The sequence below is a fragment of the Numida meleagris genome, chromosome 7 (genome assembly GCF_002078875.1).
Source record: "Numida meleagris isolate 19003 breed g44 Domestic line chromosome 7, NumMel1.0, whole genome shotgun sequence".
Taxonomy (NCBI): Eukaryota; Metazoa; Chordata; class Aves; order Galliformes; family Numididae; genus Numida; species Numida meleagris.
The window spans coordinates 26094331-26119421 of NC_034415.1; the positions used below are offsets into that span (position 1 = coordinate 26094331).

General features: G+C 42.4%; 1 protein-coding gene across 4 annotated transcripts in view; it reads right to left on the reverse strand.

Annotated features, from left to right (window-relative positions):
* The window catches only part of DAB1 (DAB1, reelin adaptor protein), a 124106-nt gene extending 111377 nt beyond the window's left edge, over positions 1-12729 (reverse strand). For 2 of the 4 annotated variants that reach the window (XM_021404377.1, XM_021404376.1), the window contains exon 1: positions 12309-12729. The gene's annotated coding sequence lies outside the window, so the exon portion shown is untranslated. The remainder of the gene's footprint in view (positions 1-12308) is intronic. The other 2 variants (XM_021404381.1, XM_021404380.1) reach the window with 1 other exon arrangement.

Here is a 25091-nt window from a genome sequence, read left to right on the forward strand (position 1 = left end):
ATTTTTGCTCTAGAGGTTATAATTCCTATTCCAAAATCCATCACTTCTCACAGACATTCATACTACCTACCCTATTCCAAATAGGATTTATTTGTTAGCCAAGTAGCATTCAAGTTTAAACATTCTGCAATATCAGCACATAAATCACCCTGAACACAGCTAAAAACTTTGCAGCTGCATATATTAGCTAGGTAGACGACAAAGAATTCCTAACACACTGCATTTTAATTCCTCATATAACTTCTTTTGCAATGAAAACCCTGTAACTAAACGGATTCCAGACTTATCCTTTATGCTGCCCTTACAGGACACGTTGAACACCCCAAGCTTCACAAAGACTGTGCGCAGTGCAGGCGACGAGACACGCTCCAGTGTTTTTATCTTCCTCAAGAACTATTTCAACTCTTACAGATGACCTCTGCAGCTTAACTGATGACTATTCAGTGCCTCAGTTACAAAAAACTGCCATTCTCATTTCCTTTACACTCCTCCTCAAAGAAATATATCAGCATCTTGACTGATGGAAACACTTGGCTGCCAGTCATTGTGCTTTGTCCCCTTGCTGCTCCACGCCAGCCTGCATGAGCTGAAGAGATGCAGAGCAGTGATTAAATTGTAACATACAGCACGGAGAGCAATAACTAAGTGAGCGGTTATAAACAAATAACACAGCTCTTCATAACTCAGTAAAACACATTATTTGATTTTGCGCATGGTTTTGAAAGCCAGTCAAAGCAGCAGTGCTTTTTCACTAATGCAATAGCTTTATTGCTTAATGGTGGAAAGCACAGGAGAGCAATATATGGTCTACAAGAAAGAGTAGAACGTGCAAGCTTAACAATACAAGTTTATCTACCTTATGAATTACCTAGGCAGTGCTTTTATTATATGAGATCCATTGTTTCCTGATCTGCAAATTACTTCCTGAATCTATTAACTACAGTAGGAGAAATGCATTTTTCAGTCCTACTCCCTGGAAAAAAAAAAAAAAAAAACCCACAATAAATCAATTTAAGCAGGTGAGTCTACACCAGCAACAAGGCCAAGGTATTCTAAGTATGCAATCAGTGTCTCCCCATAACACTTAAGGATTTGTGTGTGTGTGTGTGTGTGTGAGGGCGGGAGCACGGAGACGAAAGGATTTAAGTGTAAATTATACAATGATAGTACAATTCTGAAGTATTACCATGCGTGTGAGGGATTATTACAGATCAGGTAGGATTTTTCTAGCCTTACTTCAGACACCTCCAGGGAAACATATTCTGCAATGCTCTGTAGGAGATAAAGAACAACCTAAGTATATTAAAAGGCTCATAGATATAATTCCATGAACTACAAGCTTCCTTTGTAACCTGGATACCTTGAAATGTACAGCACTTCTGTGACACTCTGTGCACGCCATCCCTAAAAATATAAATTAAATCTCCGCTCATCAACTTTGGCTTTGCATGTCTTGAATACTGAGGGCTCAAGAAGAGTAATATTATTTTTATTCATATATCTTCAAAATGATCAGACAAAGGGTACATGAAGTGTACGCATTCTGTCCACAGTACTTTTTTCAGTTACCTCTTAAATCTCTGACCTCAAGGTCTGGGAACAGGTGACAATTGCTCAGGCTGATGGGTGCTTCCCACTCCCAAAGGCTCCTTGCAGTTGCTTGCAGCTTTGCTAGCTGGTAACAGTTCAGGCTTTGGGGTGGTTTTCAGGATGCGAGGGAAGCGAAACAGGCTGAACCACTTCCAAGAATCAGACTAAAGGGAAATGCTGTGTTTTCACCACGTTAAATGACCACTACAAACTTGCACTTGAAAAGCATTCTGGGTTTTGAAACTGGGAGCAAGCCTTCATATCATGGATGTTTTTCTTCATTGATCTTAAAGAAAAAAAAAACCACAACTACCTAAATGACACAGTTGTGACAGGTTTTGCATTGTCCAGTGATTCCCCTTCCTACTGAAATCTCTTTCCACTGCCACCTCCTGCAGCCCGCAGGAGGAGCTGAGACGTGCACACCCCTTCCTGCAGAAGTTGTCCCAGTAAATGGACTGTCCCTGTGATGACTGCTCTGACTTTGAATGACACAGCGACACTCTATCTCATTAGGCAAATTTTCCAAGAAGGCATAAATTAGGAAATTCAGTTCAGAATACATTCGCTTCCCTTCCTCGTAGCCTGTTTCACTACTTTTACACTTCATCAATTTAAGTGTTAATGCTAATGCGAAACACTTCAAACCTGTCACAAAAGAAACAAAAAATAAATCAAGTGTCTAATTAGAAAGCTGTGATGGCCATTTGGGAAAGCAGAGTTCAATTTTCCATTCGCATGCTATACATAAGAAAGCACCAAAGTCAGAAGTAAATGCAGAGCTGGCAGACCTGCAGGCTTCTGTGCAGAGCAAGAGCTCTTTTAGTGCTTGCCTCAGTACAAGGAGAAACCAAATCCCCAGGGTGCAACATCCCCGCCTGCGAGATTTACAGCTACACAACAGCGTGAAGTGTTGAACAAGAGCAGGAGAATGTCAGTTTTCCATGGCATAAAGACTAAGGGCAAGTGTAATTTCTAATGTTAAGCATAACAGATTCCACCACACAACTGAATCCTAATGGCAGGAACTCAGAACTGGGTCTCGCTTTTGAATGCTAGAAACATGTAAGCTCTTGCACTGCAAACAGGATGCAGCTCCTTGAAGAGCCATCAGACTTTCACACGTTAATAGCTGAACACACAGTTATTCAGCAAATAGAAAGCGGAGCCATTGGTAATAACATGTTATCCCTGTAACCAGATCCTTAACAACCAGTAAGGTTGTTGCTGGGTGCCAAAAGGAAAGAGTTTCCAAGTGAGGTATATTAATAAGAAACCACTAAAACAGGCATTGGTGATACAAACACATGGAGAATCTTCCCGTACTTCACTGCAATGGAGATGCATTAAGAAGCATTGCTAGTTATGCATTTGTCATCTAAATGATTTCTTTTTAAGTATTTTGAGAACTTTGCTCCAGTTTGCAAAGCATTACAGCCTACCATGCCTAATTTCCAAGCTTTTTATTTATAATAAAAAAAGAAAATAGGCAATAAATTAATGTTCATTTAGGCAAACATTAGTCTTCCGCTTGCATCACTCTTGTCTCCTATCTGCCTTTTGTTCTCAACATATTAGGTACACCATGCAAACCCCACTGTTCCCTGCACTCCTCTGCAAGCTATGTGCTTGTCTTCTGCTAAAAGCTCCTCCTAAAAACGCTATCAATAATTGTCAAGCGTTGAAACTGCTCCTTTAGACATCAGCACGCCTACTTTCAAGTTAAGAGGACAATGTTTTCTCCGCTTGTTGCAACTTTGTCACATTTACAGGCTAAAGTACATCCGAATACACAATTCATTCCCTTTAGCCCTGTGCTCTAATGCATTCACTGCAGCCAACTTCTTACAGGAACAATCAGGACTCCAGATGCAGACGTCATGACATACCGTACATTAATCTTGTTATCTCACGCAGTGAAACAGAAATGCTAAAGATGCAGTCCAACAGAAGTCCTTCCACCCATTTTGAGACCTGAGCCACCACCTTCCGTAGCTCTGGGCTGAACTTTTGAGCACTGTATGAACAAGAGAGCTATTGCAAGCTATTTACATTCCTGTTCTTTATAACTTAGATTGAAGGTGCTCTTTCCCCAACACCTGCAACATTCGTATCTGACATTGAAAGAAATCCTCAGAGATCATGGTTCCAGTTTGTATGTTTTTTCTGGAAGTGTCTGAATAAGCAACAGTAATCCTACAGCGATCCTCTGAATGATGTAGGGGGAGAAGCAGCAGTAGATACCCTAATTTCATAGAGATCAGCACAGTTCCTGCAGCTTTCTTGCTGCCTGTTCCTCCTAACAAATCAAGCCGTGGACAACCTTGGAAAAATCCAGTGTTGCTCTCTCTCATAAAAACATCCGTCCACACTTGAAAATGAAATACATCTGCCATCATTCAACAGAACAGTACTTCTCTAAGAAAAATAAATCACTACGATAATGCAATTTAATCCATCAAAAGGAGGAGGGGGGAAAAAAATCACAGCAGTAGTCCATTACAGACATTACCACTGATATTATATTTGCACTGCTCATTGTCTACATCTAAATTATGTACACATTTCCAGCCACAAAGAAGAAAATCAACGCTGTATTAATCAAGGTAATTCTTCTTGTGTTACCGGACCTGCAAAACAAATGACTGCACTTCATTCGTTGCGACGCCTACCTGCACCACTTCCCACCTCTGCCAAAAAGTTCCATCTAAATTACTGATTAGCAGAATCAGTCTCCTGCAGCGTTCGCAGGCCATTTCCAATCTGCTTTTGAGTAGAGGAAAACCGCAGCACCAGGGCCTGGTGCACAGGATTGCCCCTCTGGATTTTTGCTGTCTGGAAACGGCAAGGCAACTGGAGGACAGCAACTGGGAAGAGGACCGTTATCACTTAAATTTTAGCCACAATGTATGGGCTGCTATCTCATTTAAGCTAATAAATGAAGCTGCTTCTATGCTGCACGTTGAGGGACCGAACCACCCCAAGGACAGTCCCCTCTCTGCCATCCCTCGGTCTTAGCCAAGAACTCAACACAACGCACTATGAAATGGAGAGAACAAAACACGAGTAATGTTACAGTCAGTCGGGGCAACCACACAGAAGTAGTTTGCTGGATTGTGAGTTCTGCCATAGGAAACAGAGCTGCACACAGAGCTCCTTATGAAAACCACTTGCTGTTCATTGTCAGCCCCAAAACTGGGAGTGCCAAAGCCTCTGAACTGCTCTGTGGCCGAGGCAGGGTGACTTTTTTTCACTCTTGTTTCACAGCATAAAGAGGATTTCATGTCCTCTCCAGGATCACTCTGCACTAAAAATCCAGAAACTGGAGCCTGGCACAGTGGGACTCATTCAACAACAATTCTCACTTTTCTGAGGGTCTGTATGCACCAAATTCAATTAGCATTTGCTACAAACGTAACATAGCAACAGCGGACAAGCCCTCATTTGATGTAAATCAGTATAGCTCTTCTGATTTAAAAAAAGACAAAAAAAACTTTACCAAATTTCATCAGCTGTAACTCTCACACAGCGCTTGTGAATAGCAGTATCGCTAGGGAAGTGAGGGTCATAAAATTTGAGTGCCAGGAACAGCAAGTGGTCAATTCAATTTGTTATCCTTTTTAGGACTCCCCAAACATTTTATTTCTCTTGTTTTCCAAAGGAAGAGAAATGGGTCTGAATACATGAAAAGTGTTACACAAGAACGACGGGCAAAAAAACCCACAAACTGAGATTACTTCAGCAGCCACAAAAATCCATTCATAAAACAATCTTTATTAAATTTGCTGCCATATTCCACTGCTTTTAAACTTGAGCAAACTGCCAGCACGCTGCGTGAAGTAGCACTGCCAGCTGACTTGCTTTGTATTAATTACAGCACAATTAAAAGGGGAGTCTTCATTGCAATCAACTACCAGGTGCTTTAAAAACCACAACCAGGGCCTTGAGCGTTTCTGAATGAAGTTGCCAGAGTTACTGGTGCACAGTGACCAGATTTATAAGTGCTTGTGCATTTAGGGAAGAGAACCCTAACACGAGAAACCTTTTTTTTTTTATGTTGAAAAAGGAACAAAACCACCTACTGGTAAGAAGCTTGATGCTGGTGGTACAGCTGCCACAGTCAGGACAGAAACACCATCAGATCATCTGTTCTTGCTGTTGGAAGGTTCCAACTTGCTAGTATGCCTCAAGGCTTGGAGAAAACTAACATAAAAGGCAGCAACAAAGAAAACAGCTTGACTGTGTGTTTCATTACATAAAGGAATGAGTGGGCAAATTGAAATATTAATATTCACTGCATTGACTGTTGATTAAACAATGCAATTCCGTGAGTATCAGCTGGGCTGCACTGAAGTTTATTTTTTTTTCTTCTTTTTTTTTTTCTCCATAATTACCCTTATGCTTGGCTTCATCACGCAGCTCAGTTGGAAACTTCAGCCCTGAGTCCTCAATGGCAGCAATATCCTGAATTGCAAGCTAACGGTGCACGGCAGCCCATCATTGTTAACCTCAAAATCTAACAGAGATAGAGGAAACAGTCTTCCCCCATCACCACAGCCACAAGAAAACTACACAAGTTTAACTGAACTGGTAAATGCTGTCAGATTACCACCACGCTGTCTGCTTCTGCAGGAGCAGAGTCCTGTCATCTGGGATAGCTGCATTCTGGTCTGATCTTGGGAACTACTTGATGCACCTGAATAAACCCAATGAAGTTTAATCAACTCTTTTTCTTTGCTGCTTTAGCATAGTTTAACCCCTGCATCTCAGGTAGCTGTGAACAGAAATAAAACATTTTTTTGTCCAGCCATCAGTTACAAGTTTTCCCCTCAGCCACCTCAAGAACTACAAAATGATGATACTAAATTAATGATAATAATAATAACAGTAATCCTTTAGGTTGAGAAATGCCCAGCATGATTGGTGCAATTCTTTAAGTAACCGATCTCTCAGTAGATTCGAAGTCAATTGTGTAAAAGAACAATTAGAAATGTTGACTGCATCAATTGGATTCACAGTTAATCACTCTAATTGAGTTCCTGATTTCCGAAATGAGCACATTTCAAGCCTCCTCATCTCCAAATTCTGAATGTGGAGCTAGAAATTTCAACAGTCTCACCTAGACATCCCAACTCACTGACATCTATTCTCTGTAGGTACAACAAAGTGACATGTTTAAGAAACTACTCCATGTTGTGCACTAGCAAGTCAACCTTTAACCAACAGCAGTTTGCATGAGAGCAGATGTGACAGCAGATGATCAAATATGAGCAAAAAGAAACAATTCCATGACTTGAGTGTAGCAATACCTCAGAATTCACTGCAACTTTGAAATCCCTTCTGCTTAGCGGAAAGCGTTTGCTTCATATTCATTAGTACTATTTAAAAGTTCTAACAACTAATCACTGTAATATCCATTATTCTTCAGTACGCACTTTTTCCCCCATTTCTAAATTATTTTTACATCTTGTAACCAATCACTTTCAGACTGTGGGTTTTCTTCCTGCTTAAGCATGCTGCGAGTCTTGCAGATAGCCAGAAAAGAAGAACTAGCAAAAACCTGTTGTAAAAGCAACAGCTGAAGAACCTCCCTTGGTTTCAAATATCATTTACATGGGCTAAGAACATCATACAGTGTATTATTCTGCTCTCTCTCTCACCCATGTTGACCACACACTGTTCAAGACAAGTATAACCTCATACAATTTGTTCTATAGCTATAAAAGAATTAAGGCCTTTCTTATTTTATAGGGACCTAGAACAAGGAGAGTCATCTGGTGACTGTCAAAGCTATTAGCTCGCTAATCACTCACTCCTTCTTAAAGGGGTGTTAAAGCTCAGCTGTCCCAAAATGAAAGCAGAGGGCAGAAACCCTCTTAGCTGGATAGCCAGAAGGTTTCAAACACTGCATTTAAAAAGAGAGGAGATGCACTTTTTAGCAGAAAAGCAACTCTTGTCAGAAGAGATTGAAGCAAAAACTCCCTGAAAGCTACTGAATAAGCATAAAAGAGTCCTGCAGCTGGGATACCTGCTCTAAAAGCAAAGAACAGTCTTCAGGTAACTACTGCTATGATCTTCAATTTCTGCAGAGCCGCAACTTTCCTAAGCTTTCCAAAAATACAGCCAGACAGGTTTAAAAGTTCTTTTTTACAGCATGAATATACCTAGAGAGACTGATAAACTTCAAAAGTGTATCTTGGGACCTAGCACAGATAGACTGATGGGTCCTATTACCTGGAGAATAACACCAGAAAAGGAATTGAAACACAAGGAATTGCTTCAGCAGGCCATAACTACCGTGCCTGGGTACTAATCAACTCCCAATTAACTTCAAAGCATGCTGGCCTCAACAAATGCAGTTGGTACCACTTGCCAGCAGCAGCTCTGCACAGAAGAAATGCAGCAATCACGCTACCAGTTGCCCTATCACACAGATGGCAAAGATCTTTACACCGTTTTTTTGCTACAAAAACCACTCTGGGGAGACTGTGGCTCCATCCTTAACAATAATGGGAGGGCTCTGTAGTGGAAGGTTCTTGACTGCCCTCAGCACTACACAATGATACGCTCCCATTCAGGTATGAATAACTCCAGCAGTCTCAGTGTTACGTCTTGATTATCTGCTTTTCCACAGCTGTCCTCTATGCGTAATTTTCCAGTAGCTACTCCTGAAAGTGCCTCCTAAAGCCACAGGGACGCTGCCTAACAGCTAAATCTGAAGATTTTGCAAGACAGCAATATGCCTACTAAAGGAAAACAAAATGGCAAGCACACATGCATGATAGGATTATTTGATTCAATACAATATAAATTAGGTCAGACTCCTCTATGGAGAATTCGATGTCAAGAACTAGGTGGTCCACTAAATTTCTATTCATTTGCCTTTGGGCTTGGGGAATTGCAAAGACTCTCAAGAAACTGATGTTCCTCTACTCACAAGAGTGATCACTGTTTGCTGGGGAAAAAGAAAACGCTCTCAGTGTCTCATTGCAGCTGCTTGGCGATATCCGGAGACTTGAGCAACTTTTATATAAAGCAGCAGATAATAAATCTTTGTATACATATGTAATATGTATATAAGGAAAAATATATACTTATGTAAGGGAAAATGTGCAACAGTGCTTTTGGTAACCACCTCCCCACAGCTGGGGACAGGGTGCTTATAGCCCCCACACCTGCACAGGCACACAGCTGGTCATCCTGAGCACCAGCTTCATCCCAACACCTCTAAAAGTCACACACGTTAAAAGAGAAGCCAACCTGTCTCTCTCTGATTTCATCCTTCAGAACGGCACACGTCTTGAGGCAAATCCCCTGCTTTTGTCTAGCTCACAGTAACGGGTTTACTCACTTTTCCTAAGTTGGAACAATTCTCCTGCCTTTAAACAGAAGACTGACTTGTGGATTAAATCCTAAATCCTGTCTATGAAATATAATTCCACTGTGGCTAGACTGGGGCAAAACCCACTGTTATGTGCAAAGTACAGAGTTGCAGTTTCTCTATGCGTCAAGCCAAAGTATGAAAATATTTAAATCTGATTAATTACTTGATTTAGAATATATGCTTTTCATTCTGCTGTATCAAAATACTCATAATGAAACATTGCTACTGATGAAGTCAAGCACACCCTTACAAAAGCTGGCAAATTTGCAGAACAGCACTTGAGGTTTAGATTAGTAAAATCCTAATGAATATCTACTCTAATACCCATGTAATTGCATGGGATGCATTTGCAAGTGGTTCAATTAATAAAAAAAGAAAAAAAAAAGAAAGAAAGAAGGAAAAGAATCTGGAACAACTGAAGTCCAGACTGTTATTTTAGTGTCAGCTGAAGAGATCAAAGTTATAACTGGGAAGAATGAAGATCTCCATTCAATTCCAAGAAAGGAAGAACTGCAGCAGAGACCTCCAACTCTTTCCAACACCACGGTACACTTCAGTCTTGCACACTCTGTACCAAGGTCAGCAGACTTAATTACATCATTTTTGTCCCAGACACCAAAACTGTTTTCAGATTTTATCCAATGACTGCGTTATCAGAAATGCCCACCTCATCCTGCAAACCACCTAAAACTCCCTCTTGGAACTACACACACGAAAGTCGCTGCTGCTGTACTGCACAGCTTTACAGTTCTGTTTTAAGAGCTGGTACTCAGAGCATCTGTGCCTGATTTCCCTACCAATAAAAACAAGATAGCATAGGACTCATCCCACAAATCCTCTGTGCAGACATATATGCTTTACAGGTAGAACTAGTGCCATAAGAATGAGGCCACAAAGCGTTGGCGACAAGCACTGCTGAAATATCAGCTAGCACAGGACATCTGAGACCAAGTAATAATGTATTTTTATTCCTAAGTAACTGGCTGATCAAATGTACTGTGATCCTGCAACTCTGATTAATTTTGCAGGAATGCTTGGGTAGTGTTTGTAAAAACCAAGTCATTACCTTGACTAAACATTGACTTGCACAGTTAACTTTAACCATCAAGAGCTTGTCTAAATATTGACTGGGAAAGTTTATTTGAACTATAAAGTCTAGAAAATCTTGGTCTTCCTTCCTATATTTGCTATCACTTTGAAAAGTAAACATGGTTGTAAAAACAGAAGTTCTCTCATCAAACCACTATTTAACCAAGTAGCTTGGCCGCTTCTAATTCAATACAAACATCTTGCAGAACTTGAAATCCGAATTATTTAAAAGCAAAGAGGCCTGTCAGGTCTAGGGATGAGAAGGGAAGTCAACCTGCCTGCATTTTGCTTGAAGCAAGAACCTCGGGTGGGCCTTTCAAAAGGATTAATAAGGAATCACAAGGTTCATGGTTTAAAATTATTTTTATATAAACGTAAAGGGGTCTTCCAATATGTTCTTAACAACTGCGCCTTGCCCTCAGCACCAAGCAGGCTGACCACCAGCACAGTGTCTTCTCACTGGTATTTCTACTTGGGAGGCCCTACAGCAGCGACTGCAAGTCAGCATCCTCCACTGCTGGTGTCACTTCATCATGCGAGGCCACGGGTCAAAGGACATACATGGGGTCTTTCACTGGCTGAACTAAAAATAATAATAATTAAAAAAAAAAAAATCAATTTCAATCCTCCTAAGATGAAACCACTGATGTGTGCAGGCACTGAAGTCCCGAAGGTAATCCTACAAGAAAGCATGATGGTGTCCTCCATCACTGTGCTGAGATACTGTTAAAGTGCAGCGAAATCGCCTATGAGGCATAGTCCAAGAGCAGCATCTATATCAAACACCACAAACCATAAATCTGAACTTCTAGACCGAACTGAATGGGGTGTTAGAAGGCGTAACGAACAAAGTGGGAACGACAGAGGGGCAAGGAACGGTGTGGCTGGGATGGAAATAAACAGTGACCATGAAGCCAGCACTGATTCTACCTGCAGCTCCATTTCAAGAGTTGGAAAGTGCCCTTTAGCCTAATGCCATCGCTCCTTTATACATACGTCAGCTTGATGAAAATTAGCTGAAGAGCGAATACAAAAGATAAAAATCTCAGACAAAAGTCGGAACACTGAACTCACTGGTGAAAACTCCCATTATTTTTGAGTGGAACGGAGAGGAACAGATTGATACCGGCGCTGTGGGGGGTGGGGGTGGAGAAGGGAAGAACAATAAACAATACCACGGTCCGTAGTTTGCACAGCGCTGTGTCTCGCAACGGAAACATACTGTGAGACAGCTTGCGGGACAAGCTCCATCAACGATAAGTAATTTTTATTCCGTTTGAGTGGTTGAAAACAATAAACATGATTAAGCGATTCAGACGTGCATTCAGAACGTAGACAAATGGCAAAGAGTTCCAAGGACTCCGCTTTTACAACTACTTCGGGGAAAGACCTCAACGTTAACTTCACTTGGAGCCGCACAACGCAACAGAAGTTGGCACCGGAATTAAAAGCATCCCATCACCTGCGAGGCAGGGGGCAAGCTTCGCCGGGTGCTCCCCACCTCACCGCTGGGCCATTCCTTCGGGATTTAGGATGGAGAAGCCCATTACGGACAGCCCCCAGCGGGGAGGCGGCCCTTCAGCTCCCCGTGCCCGTGGGGCTGTCCCGTCCCCGCAGCCGTCTGCTCGCACGTTAAAGCCATCCCTGTCCTCCTGCCCTCCCGCTGCCGGGAGCCGAGCGGGAGGTTCTGGGGAGGGTCTGGGGCAGCGGCCCCTCAGCTCCCGGCGCCATTTCCCCTCCGCGCCTCAGCGCGGCGTCTCCCGCCCCGACTGCGCCTTCACGGGGAGAGCAGCGACGGCGCAGCCCGACCACCCCCGCGCGGAGCCCTGCTCGCTGCACGGGGCGCTGACAGCCCGCGGGGCCGGGGCGCAGCCGGCAGCGAAGCGCGATCGGCGCTCCCAGCTGGGGGGCGGCAGCGGCCCGCGGAGCAGCCCCGGCGGGGGGTGGCGGCGGAGGGGGGAACCCCGCGCAGCACCGCACCGCACCGCTCCGCGTCCGGGGTTGGAGGGGCTGAGCGCAGCGGCTCCTGCCCCTGGGACTCGGGGGAAAGCCGCACATCCCGCCCCGAACCCGCAAGTTGCCGCGACTTGCAGAGATTTCAGCCCCTTCCCCTCCTCCGGGTGGCGAAAAAAACTTCCACCGGAGAGCCCCTGCCATTCCTCGGCGGGGAAAGGGCCCCTCCTCCGGCCGCGCTCGTCCGAGGACCGGCTTCCCCCGGCATCCGCGCTGAGAGCCGCTTCCTCACCTGCCCCAGCGAGCCTTCTCCTCCGCGCATTCCTCTGCTCCCCATCGTGGGCGCAGCAGCTGCTGTTATTCCTTAGGATACACATGGCTCGTCCATGCTGGGAGAGCCGCCTTCCCGCGCCGCCTGCCCTCTCCGGCCCCGCCAGTGCGGCGCTGAGGCCAGAGGGAGGGGACAGGGAGGCGTGCGGCGGAGGAAGGCTGCTGCGGGGGTCGGTCTCCTCCTTCTCCTCCTCCTCCTCCCCTCCTTTCGCAGGGCTGGGGGTGCAGCTGGGCAGGGAGATTGGGGGGGGGGGGACGGCCCCTGCCCACGCGAGGAACCCGGCCCTCCCTCGGGGCTCCCACTCGCGGGGTTCGCTTTGGGGAGGGGTCCGCAGGCCCCGCCGTCACCCCGCTGCTAGCGTGGTGTTTTTCTCATGGCTTCTCTCAGTCACCCGTGAAAATTTAATGAGGCATTTAGGGCTGTTACCTTCAGAGTCAATGGAGGAAGCATATTTAGCCTAACGCACTTGCTGCTGAGCCAGTGGGTCTATTGCAGGCAGATCAGAAGTCAGAGGGAGACGCTCCTTTCAACACAAAATTCACGACCCATTAAACTTATTCTGTGATAACAGCTTCTTTACAAACGGAGACCATAGAAAACGGAGGCTGTCATGCACTTCCTGAAAGGATTTACATACAGAAGAGAAGTACATTGGTGAGGTTATTGCTATTTCACTAGTATTATCTCCAATCGAGGCGTAAAAGCAGCTCGGCTCCAGCTAACTGAGGTAAATTACTGAAAGAAAAGCTTTTTTGTAGCCGCCAGATTGATGTGGTTCACCTCACAGGCCTGGGTGGCTGCATGTCCTCTCAAGGAGATGGCTACAACCATCGCTACCCAACCTCATCAGAAGGTACCAGCAAGACATAGTGCTGGCTACACCACTAAAGAGTACCACTCTTTGAGATGGCCCTCAGCCAGTGATCGGCATGATGCTCACCAAGCAGAAAGATGCTTATGGGCCGTCTTCCCTCCAGCTGGCAGGCAGGAGGTCTTCACCAACGTGGCGACCTGCTTAGCAGGGCAGGGCGCCCATCCATGAGGTTCAGGGCATGCAGATCTGACAGCACTCATTTATTTTCCTCAGTTATTCTTTCATTACCACATTAGGAGTTAAGCATAAAAGATAAAGTCATCTAACAACCTTTACAGTGTAAAAAAAGACACCCATTTCATAAGTCATGTCACATTTATAGAAGTACGTGGTGGAGTGGAGACTTCTACTATAGAACTGTTTTCTTCAGTTCCATTCATTAAAGAAATGAAAGGCGAGCTTATCAATGGAACCCACTTATTCTAATGTGGGTTTAAAAAAATCTAAGTCCTTGTAGTAAACTAATTGCAGCAGTGTTTTCCACTGGAGTGAATTTTGTCACCTCAAAGAGACAAGAGACTAAAGAAAAAGTCAATGAATGGAAGACTCTTTTCCATTAGGAAACAGTAGCATCCTCTAGATGACTTTCGGCCATGCTTGTCTGTAAGCATTAAGTCGGACAAAACGTTTGTGAACTTCAATTCTCAAAAGGCGTATGTTTTGTTGGGGAAACAATCACTGATCTGCTCTACATCCTTGTCTGCTGCACTGTAAAATGAAGTTGCATTTTTCATGCTGCTGACCTCCCTGATGTCCTGCTTTTTACAGGAAGGGTGCTGGCTGTTGGTGAACAAGAGAAGGGACTTGCAGTAAGCATAAACTCCGTTCCCATGTTGGAAATTTATGGATGCAAGTCACACTTGCTAACAATATTTTTTAAATATAAAAGAACGTACTAGCTCACAGCTTGTAATATGAATGCAAATGAACTTGTAATTATACTATGCAATTTCCCACTTTAAAAAAAAAACTAAAAAACTATGAAAATAAAACAGACCTGAAAAGTAATATGAACTGCAGTTCTTCATTGTGTTCCTCCATTATGCAGGAGTTGCCATAGGCAGTCTGCTATGTTTTGATGTAAAATATTTTTAGGCCATAACTCCACAACACAGATTCTCATATGGGAACATTTATATGGTCAAAGTTCCTCCTCTCTACTAAAAAAAACATGCCCAAGAGGCAAAGGAGCAAGAAATGTGGTGTGGAGATTTCCACAGTCTTTTGTTTCGTCTGTGAAGCTTACTTAAACACAACATTCCTATGTTCTCCTGTTTGATGAGGTACTGCTATAGCATCACAAACAAAGGGATAAAACACTGATGTTGTTTTCAGGAATCACTGAGTAGCTACAGCTAGGAACCGAAATAAGTGGTCCTCTTAAACTATTTTCCAATGGGAACCTCAGCAGTACTCAGTCCCTTAGCTCTTACTGAAGGGAAAGCAGTATCACCTTCTTAGCTCTTGGTGAGATTTGAACTAACAGTAGCATAAGTTACCAAAGGGTTCCAGCGCTTGTTAGCTGAGATAGAGATGAGCTCAAAGATACAACTGAGAGCACTGAGCAAATTATTCAAAGAATTACCTCAAAATACCCCTAAAATCCCTGCTACTGATACCCACACACCTGGATTTGAAGTAATTTGTTTTATTACCCAATTTACAGTAAGATCTGCAGGTGCTAGTAAACTGCAGTAAGGAGTACTGCACTAGGCAAGAACATCTGCCTGGTGATGAGAGAAGTCACAAGAGAACTTCCTAATGGAGTTTTCTGACTCCCTAAGAAGAGGGTACTCACCACGTTTCCTGCTTCCACCTCACATCTGAGTTAATCAGCATCACATGAGCTGAGAACGGAGCTGGTTTCCTTTCAGAGCAGTCTCAAGTAAGGAGCACTGGGGGAAAGATAGTTTCCCTTCCTAAAATCTGCTCCAGTTATGCAATTTTTTAGCGTTCTGCTGGGCAAGGAGAAAGTTTTCTTTTACTTAATCCACTGTGTTTTGTCCAGGTGCAAGCTTACGTGTTTATCGTGTGAAATGTTAAGACGGTATCCACACCATAAAACTAACACCAGCCTGCATAATTGGTAAATCACTAGGCCATAAAACCTGCGAGGTTACTGTCAGCGCGTGTGTGTAACAACCATTAGTATTAATGAGAATTGGACATTCTCTGAGACAGAAAATGGGGGGTTATTTTCATTAAGCTAATTCAAGTATCTTGAGTTGTGGTGATTACAAAGGGCTAGCAAACAATATGACAATTAAGTTTGGGGGGATGTTAGTTAAGGAGCTGTAGGCCACGCTTTCAAAGGATCTAGGAACGAAAGGTATTTGTTACACTTCGCAAAGTGCGGTTTTTTGCAGTGAGTTTTGAAATATCTGACGAGAATCTGCCATCATTTCTGTTGTTAACGTCTCATTAAGATACAGAACAATGTGCAGACCATCCCTTGCCAACTGAGTTTTCAAAATGACAGCTTCCTCACGAAACCACTCTTTGCTTTTACTGATACATATTGTAGCCCACAGCAGGATCATCTTGATGGCTCTGGAGATACTCCATGTGAATAGCTCCTGACACAATAGTGCTTCCAGTTTTAAGAAGTTCCTCTAAAGCAATTAGGCAGTGACAGAAAATAATACTTGCTGCATTATCAGTAGTAATGGTAGTTACCAGTAGTTATGTAGCCCCTCGTACCATTGTAGTCACACAGTTAGTCCCTTAACCATTTAGCAGAATTAGCGGTGATTTGGTATTCATCCTGTATTTTATCAAATGGAAGGAAACACAATTCTCTATTTCAGCTCTCTCATTCCATCAAAGAATTCCTGTAAGGGATATTTTCTTAGAGATACCTACAAGGCTAATGGGTCACTGAACAGAGTACATGGCTGAATACTGCTCTTGCCCTTCAAAAAGATCTCTGTAGAAAAATGGCAGAGCTCCTTCATAGATAATAAGAAGCCCTCTATCTTCTGGCAGTGAGGTTTTTCATATCAGAGAGTGGTTATGATAATTCCTGACCATACAGTGCAATCTGGTGAAACAGATGTATTATCCTGAAAAGTCACAGACATCTGTTAAAAGCCAGCACACAAACATACTGCAAATGAAGTTTAAGTCTTGAAAGACCCAGACACCCACCACTGGTTTCTGAAGATGGAGCTCTGCACGTTCCTCCCGCGTTATGGGCTGGTCACTGAAGGAATTCTTCCTTTCATACTCTCAGCAAAGCTTGCATGATTGTATAATTAGACATGCCAAAAGTTTTTAGGGACCTGGTTCAAATTCCAACCCTGTCTCAGACCAGTTGTATGACCTTGGGCAAGTCAACCTGTTCTTTTTCTCTGCCGATCTCTACTACACCTATATACCAGATCTACTATGAGACTTCCTCCACTTTTGTTTGGAAAGACCACAGAGACTGAAAAGGACATACAGCACTACATACATGCTAACCATTGCTACAGATGCGACTATTCCATTTTGAGACAGAAAAACAGAAAAAAGATCTTTACATTACATCTGCTAGTTCCTGTCATTCTCCACCATGTATTCAAGACACTGCTGAAATCTCCATAATGAAACCTCCTTCCTCATTTGCAAATGAACAGCTCCAACATACAGTTTAGAACTACCCCTCTAAAATCAGCCTTCAAGCAAAGAGCACCAAGTGTATGCCCACCTTGCCAAATCATGGAATTTGTGAAGTCACTGCCAATTAAGAAGCATATTATTTCCCAGATGCCCATGAAAGAGCCGTCGATTCTTCAAGTACAGAGATGAACTTCTTCACAAATCCAAACCGCTTCATATTTCAAATCCTCTTTGGCGAGGTGCATTTCCCTTCACAGCCAATTAACTGCAAACTAATTTAGAATGGGTTTGCTTTTGCAAACATCGTGTCAGATTCCAACAGAGAGCTTGTCGCTAAGAACATGATATACGCATGCATTGCGAGTTTCCATTGTTCTCTCATCCCCTCCAGACATCACTGATGATCCACACAGAGAAACCTCTGAATTTAATCTCCTTTCTGGGAAAAGTTCAGGGATGAAGATAACTTTCAGCATCCTTACCTACTGAAAGTCCACGTGTTCTGTATTACTTCGGAAAGCACTAACAATAGTTTAATACATGTAAACTGACAATAAAGGATATCTACTATGGAAAATCTGTACCTCCTATGGAAAATCTACCTACTTTAAAAAGAATTCAATCTACTTTAAAAAGAATTTTGAAATTTGGCTTCATTCTGAATTAAAGAATAAAAGGGGCAGGGGGGTGGTGGCTTTGAAGATTGATTTGAAATCCTCTCCTACAATTTTTTCTCTTTTGTGTTGTTCTGTACATTCAGCTGCAATGCTTAAGATTTATTTTTGTTTTATATAAAAGTGAAACAAAATGGAAGGTAGGAAGTGAACTACTTTACTAATTTGTGACATCTTTCCCTTCCCCCCCAAGTCAATTTCTAGTAATTGTGATACATGCCTTGTAAAGATTTCTATTTTCTGTAGAGGAGCAAGGAGTCCATGCACATCACCGAGTGGCAGAGAGAACCTTGGGTGCCCACCATTTCCCTTTGGCAGTTTCCCCCTAACTGACATCCATTTGGGCAGGAAAGGAACATGGAAAGGATCTATGACATGCTGCTGACATCCCCATCACAGCACACACGCACAGCTCCATCTCAATGCCCCTAAGGGCCCTGCAATGAAAGTGTGCTCACATGCCTTGCACAGGCTAAAGACAACACAAATATGTATTTCCAGGTGTACACATTTACAAACACGAACATCCGACTGCATACATCAGGTATTCATTAGGAGGATTTCTAAAGACCAACACAGTGTTGAATTCTAACTAAGCATTCATCACTCCACCCAATTTTCACATCAAAACGATGCAGCCCATTAGATAGTTCTGACAACATTTTGATACTAAAGTTTAGCAGTGGCCTGTTTTCCAAGCTGTGGACTCCTTACTTTACCCACACAGCCACACAACTCTCTGTTTCTCCAACAAAAGAAGGCTTACTGCAGATTGCTCTTAATATGTAGCCTACTTGAACAACCAGTCAGCACACTTAAACTCTCTGAATTTGGACAATACTGAAACGTCTTCTATCTAAGCATACATTTATCTTCATCATTTCTTTATTTTCAGGTGTTAGCTTTAAAATCAAACCTTCAGTCTTTGTAGTTCCTAAAGATCTTGGCTGTTGTCATGTTCTGTGAAACTGACAGCAAAAGATTTGCTTGCCATTGTAAAAATCTTTTTTTTTTTTTTTTTTGTTAGAAAGAGACAGACAAACATGATATTTAGGGCTGCGTTCCCCTCAATTTCTGCCAAAATAACAGCTATTCAAAAGACAGCAATTCTGCGTAGTGAATGTCCTCAACGAGTACGGTTGTTTTTCATTTCCTCCTATGTCACATTACATTTTCCTCTTTATATTTTCCTTTAAATATTTAGACAGAGCAGAGAGTTTTAAACATGTCATTGACACAAATAAATGTTTAAGCAGTCGTTCTACCCCGGGTTCAGCTCTTGTCAGATCTGATAAGTTAAATATCACTGGATCTGGTCAGTAATTGGATGGAAGACCTCTGAGGAAAACTCGAGTGCTGAAGTAAGAGGCACTAGTTATTCAATAGGTATTTTTCTGAACCTCGGACTCATCCAGAAAAATGCCCTCAGCATGGTATGATGAGTGTTAGCTGAACAAGGCATTTTCAAATAAGATTTAATGTGCTATTTCTGTTTGGTGCTAGAAGAGATTCCTAACAATTTTCTTTGAAAGCTGCTTAGCCCATTTCCAAGTCAGCTGAACCCACTACTACATACAACTACCTTTGAAACTATGAAATCAATTCTTAATCATTTTCCTTTTAAGAATAAAACACTTAGAAATCTATTGTTTAAATAGAAGCTGGTACATTTATTTGCTTTTAGTGCCTACATTTCTGACTTCTCCTTTTAGCCTCTCACTACGTTCTGAGCATCCATTTCAGCTCCTGGGTACCAAAGCATGGACATTTCCTTTTGCCACTTCTGAGCCAACACTGGCACTTCAAAACACAGATGTATTCCCTCTTTTGCTAATTATAGACTGTCTGGCCACCATCCTTTGTGCTGAGCAGCAGTGGGATTGAGTCCATGGGGCCATCCCCACACCCCCCTGGCCCTACAGGCTCCAAGCTCTGTTGCACCCAAGGAACTAAGGGACATGAGGCTGTGTATAGGAACTGTTGAGTCATGGCCTGAACCACTGATTGAACATGTGGAGGAAAGACCCAGTCAGCCCTGGAAGCACAGGTGAAGGCAATTCACCTGTGGGACCAGAAGAGGTGGAGCCAGGCTCCAAAAACCTGAGGACAAAGTGTTAGCAACCGGCAGGGCTAACACCTTCGGTTCAAATTCAAGATCTCTGGTCTTCTGGTAGCCCTGCAACACACTGAGGAGTTAATGCAGAGATAAAAACTAGTCCCTGGGATGTCAGTTTGTTCTTTGTCCTGCAAAAGGCTGCCCCCTGGGGCTCCCCATCCCCAGGCACTCTGCACAGTACAGGTTTGCAAAAGGTCTGGGCAGCACGCCAGAGCTCATCCCAACATATCTGCCTAAGTTGATGTTTTCATATGCATTTCAAAACTTGACAAATCATGCTTTCTGACGTTTGGTATTCATATTTTTTTTCCTCTTCAAGCTTTCCAGGTAGAAATGTAAATTGCAAGTGCCAGCTTAGCAACTCAGTGCAATAATATAAATCTTAAAATCACAATTGAAGTGAAGGATATTTGAAGCATTTAGTCTTTGTTATAAATTTACAGATGTCAGCTAGATCAGGGCTTCATTTCTAAAGAGGTTTTTACTGTTTGCCTCAAAATACAATCCTTCTGTTAAAAGAGATTATAACATTAGCTTGAGAAAAGACACAGAGGTTTAACAACTTACCCCAAATGCACATTATTTATTGGTATCAGAAAACTGCTTAGTGGCACAATTCATGTTCCTAAATGTCTACATCACTTTTTTCCTATTTACATTCAATAGGAAATTATGACAGAGCCTATACCTCTCAGTTTTGGAGACTTGTTCATCCACTGCTACAAAAACATGACATTTTAAAAGATCATTAACAATGAGGATTTTAAAAAGACCTATGCTTAAGGCTTAGTTTGTGACCACGCAGCATATACAGAGAAGGGGCAGCAGTTTTTCAGATTTATCGTTTCTCTGGCATTTCTGTAGTAAAGCAGACTTTAAGATGGTATCTCTCCAAATCAGAGTAACATTCAACAAATCAGAAAATACCGTGGCACCTTTTTAACTCGATCTGAGGGTCAAATTCCAACTTGAGATGCTAAGGAGGTACTCTTGCAACTTTCGGAAGGCTTACTTCTACATATATTGTGTGTCAAAGATTTGAATCTGCGTGCCAGCCTCTAGCAAAAGTGACAGAAACAGCAGCATCGGTATCCAGAGAAGTTACATTGAATCACAGTTATGAAAAGAATGAGAAGAAATGCAAGTTACTGTTGAACCAAATAACCCATTCCTTCCTGATTCCTTCATTTCTCATGTATATCTTCCCTTACAGTGGAGTTTATTTCCTCAGTAAACTTGAACAAACTCACCAAGATGTATGTCAGCTTTCAGAGCAGACTAAAATCCATGTTGTTTAATAAGCAAGGCTTTTGAGCTTGTAACATGTTCGTTCTGGACTTCAAATACATTGCAGACGTGGCCTTTTGCAAGGAAGAGAATCTTTCCAAATTCAATTAAATGCATAATGGATTACTAAAAATCCATAGCATTCAACTGAATAGTTTGTCTGCTGAAATAGAAGTGTTTGGGACTGAGAAATGTCAATAAATAATACAGCTCAGGAGTGGGTGGAAGCTAGACTAGATCCATCTGGTCTGTTGATGAGGAAGAAAGAGCTGTGAAACTCACAGCATGACCAGGAACACATACGCAAGGGTGCATATTGGATGAGAGAAGGGAAGCATACAGCTTCCTCAGCCTCGTGCCCTTCTGCTACCTTCAGATCTGTAGTCTCGTATGCTCCAGTCCTGCATGGTGTTGTCTGCATATATGTGCGATATGGAATTTCCCAGGAGGACACAACAATGACTTGGATTGGAGAAAGTTAAGCTCATGAGAAAATCCGCTGAAATTAAACGGTACCAGTAGACAAAAGTAGAAGTTGCTAATATTTTTATCCAAGTAGCCATAAATCCACCTTCCCACTTTTCCTACTCTATTAACATCATCTTTTTCTAATCCATGGGGATTTTTGCCGACACAGCTGACACAGCTACTCTCTGCTTGGCCTCCAAGACAGCCTGGAAATTGAACCCCTCTCTCTGTGGAACACTAATTCGCTACACCTTTAGAAGATCATTTGGCACTGATTCAGGAAGCAAGTGCTTTGTATGTGTTTTGATGAACCATCAACCATTTTAGATATTATTCGAACTCACCAACAGATTTCAAAATGAAACAAAGTCTACCCCTCATCACATGCACAACAGGATATAACAGATGTCACGGGCAAACCAAGCAATAGTAGTTTTCACGGTTGAATTCCACAATTACTTCCTGCTCCATTCTGTGGACTCTGCCATAAAGCCCAATAAGTATGAAAGAGAGACCTACCTCAGGAGCCCAGGGTAAGCTTTACAAACAACGTCTAGGGATGCACAAGCCAGAAAACCGTCCAAATACACATCTTCCACATTAAAACCCACTCAATAGTTAGGATGTATCTAATCCCGAACTCCATGAATGCACTACATCCTGCTGGAGCAAGGAAGGAGGAACACTGCTGCAGAATGAACAAAATTATGGCTCTTCTGCGAAGAGCAAAGGGTATTATGCCCACATTGTACAGTATAATTTCAGTTCTCATCAATAATACTCCCAGGCAAGAATGGTATCCTCTTGGTACTTCCATCACTGCCCACTTGTACTGCACTTTAAAAAACGACCACGTTTGGCAGCTCCTTCCAAAGCCCCCTCTAGACGAAAAGCCCAATGAAGATCCTTTTCTTCGGCTCATTGCACAGGCGTTGTACATGGTTTTTCTATGTAATTTTCTCCTGCAATGTGTACTCAAGGTTAAAACGCTGTCCTTTCTCCTTGGTGATATCTGTCACTGAACTATCAAAGCATACGCGTTAGAGGACTTGGCAAGTAGACAGTCAAGCGATGCAAAGATGGGCCTTTGATGCCCACGATGACCTTAGTGCATTCCCTTTAAACATCATAAGCAAGGGAATGAAAGCCACTTTTCTCTTCTGTTTGGGGGAGGGGGTGTTAAGCAGCTATTTGGGTACAGTAGCCTTCACATTTATTGCAATTATTATAGCCCCTAGAGGCTTCAGCTGGGACTGGAATCCCTTTATGATGAGCAGTGAATGACATAAAGCAAAAGAAGAGCCTTGTGTCAAAAAGGCATAAATGAAACACAGACAGAAAACATGGTGAGAAAGCATCTTTCTCCCTGTCCCTCCTATAAGGAAATCGGGGCTTTGAGAATAATTGAGCTTTCCCCTGGAATCACTGGGAAATCTGTGCAAAGACAAGCAGGAAGGACACAGGCCTCTGCCTATGCGAGTATGATGCCTTCCATTCAGAACCACTCCTCTATGGCGCACTGCTCCTCTTCCAGACACTGCAGCTCTTTGGCTTTGCACACAGCCTTTGAAGGGACCTTGCAGACCTGTTAATCAGCATTCACAAAGCTAATTGCATACACATGCTGTTCCGGAAAAACGGCACTTTGTTAGTTTCTCTGTGTTTGTCACAAAGCTGGGGAAGAGCAGAAAAACACGAGTTTTGGACTGTACAAATATTAGCTGTAGGAAGCATTCAGGCCAGACATCTGGCATGACCTCCAGCTCCTCTCTTTTACGTGGTCTGCATTTCCAGCCAAGAATGTCCATTTTACTCTACATTCACCTAGGCTAATGTTTGAATGCTCGCTGTGATTTAAACATCACCGCACAAAAGAACATTAAAGCTCAAACATGACTTAGAGCACAGTTTAACAACAATCTTTAGGGAACTATCTAATTTCAGCTAAAAGGGAGTAGGATTAAATGCAATTAAGGGCTCCCAATGATGTAATAAAGGCATCCAAAAAAATCAAGGCAAGTGGGCAGGAAGCAATCACCTTTCTGTCTAGAAACAGTAAAATAATGAAAGTCTTATTGTTCTTAGGGTCATCAAGGCCAAAATGTGCAAAATGACCTTCATTAAGTCATACTGTACACTTTTGCTAGGGGACTGTTTCTACTGCATCTGCTCCTTTCAATTTGGCTTGTTTGAGTAACAAAGCTCCCAGTGATCATCTAAACCTCATTTGAAGCACCTGTGAACAATTCATTATATTAATATAACAGCAGGGGAGGAGTACAGATACTAATAAATAGGTTGTTGAGCGGCTTTTGCTGCCAAGGTTGCTTTACCGAGCAAGGAAATGTCTTCTCCACCCAAAAGCTGGGGAGGCATTGAGAGACTGGGATCTGCTGTACCACAACCTGTCAGAGCACACACCTGGCAGTAGAGAAGGGTGTAAATTAATTCCTCCTTTCCAAACAGTTGATAAAATTGTGTTCAATACTTTGGAGAGACTCCAGGATGATTTGAAACAATTTGTTCTCTGTTAAAATAGAACAAATGTTCTCCAGCTAAAGGTGGCTATGAAAGGCATTTGGTAACGATTTGTACCAGCTGGGCTCCTCATTACTTAGAATAGATTTGTGTAAATCAGCACATAAAATTAAGCAAGTGGTCAATGCCTCTGAGTGCCTTTGGAGGTAGCGTAGTAAAAGGAAACATCTGAACTTTTTGCATTTTTCTTCTCACTCTGCAGGTTCAGAAAATAGTTGTGGTTTTGTTTTATTTTTAACAGAAGAGCAGCGAAAAGATTTTGCGGGTAACATCTATTTTCAGTCACATTTTGCAAATGTCAGTGAAAAGCAAAGGTCAGCTGGGGAAAATAACCAGTACACCATGGATCAGTACAATTACAGAACAGAGAGCAGCACAGGGTTATAGAAAAAGCTCACGAGGAAAATGTATCTGTGGTGTTGGATATGCATGCTGCAAAATATTGCTGATGGACCAGCGTAGCTAACACCTTCCAACAGTACAAAAATAGATACTGGCTATGTTTCTATAAAACCTTTTTCTGAGGAAACAGGAGAATGCCACACTTGGAATTCATTGCCTCTTTTTTCATACTTGGGCAGCTTTGACATAGCCTAAAAATGGAGCTCTGTCTCTTACTGCCCTGTATCTCCATTTCTGTCTTGGGTATGGGAGAGCTTCCAGCCACTTCAAGACACACCATAAGCTTTGATGAGACAGTGCTGGTGAAGCACACAGAGAAACTCCAATGGAGCATGCAGTTAATAATTTTGAAGTAGCTTCCCATCACAGATCTGGTGGCAAGTTTGTTACTACTATTATTCTGGAAGGCACACAAAACCCATACAGAAGTGTCTCAAGACAGTAGAACTGGAACAGGCATTGCCCCGTTTTCATCCCTTAGTGCAAAGAACAGGAAAAGAAAGAAGGAAAGACATGACGTACACCAACAGCCAGGAGGGAGAACATTTAACACAGAAGTTAATACTATCAATATAATTTTATATCAATATAGCAGAGTAAACAAAATCAGTCTTGAAACATCACAGCCTCACGTTTTCTAAGTCACTATAGGCATGGATTAAAAGATTAAGTTCTTTCAGCCAATTTTCTCTTTATGAGACAACCTTTTTATTCTGTAAATACATTTGTTGGTTTCTCAACATCCAATTAAACACGTGCAGAAAAGCCATAAGGATATTGGATTT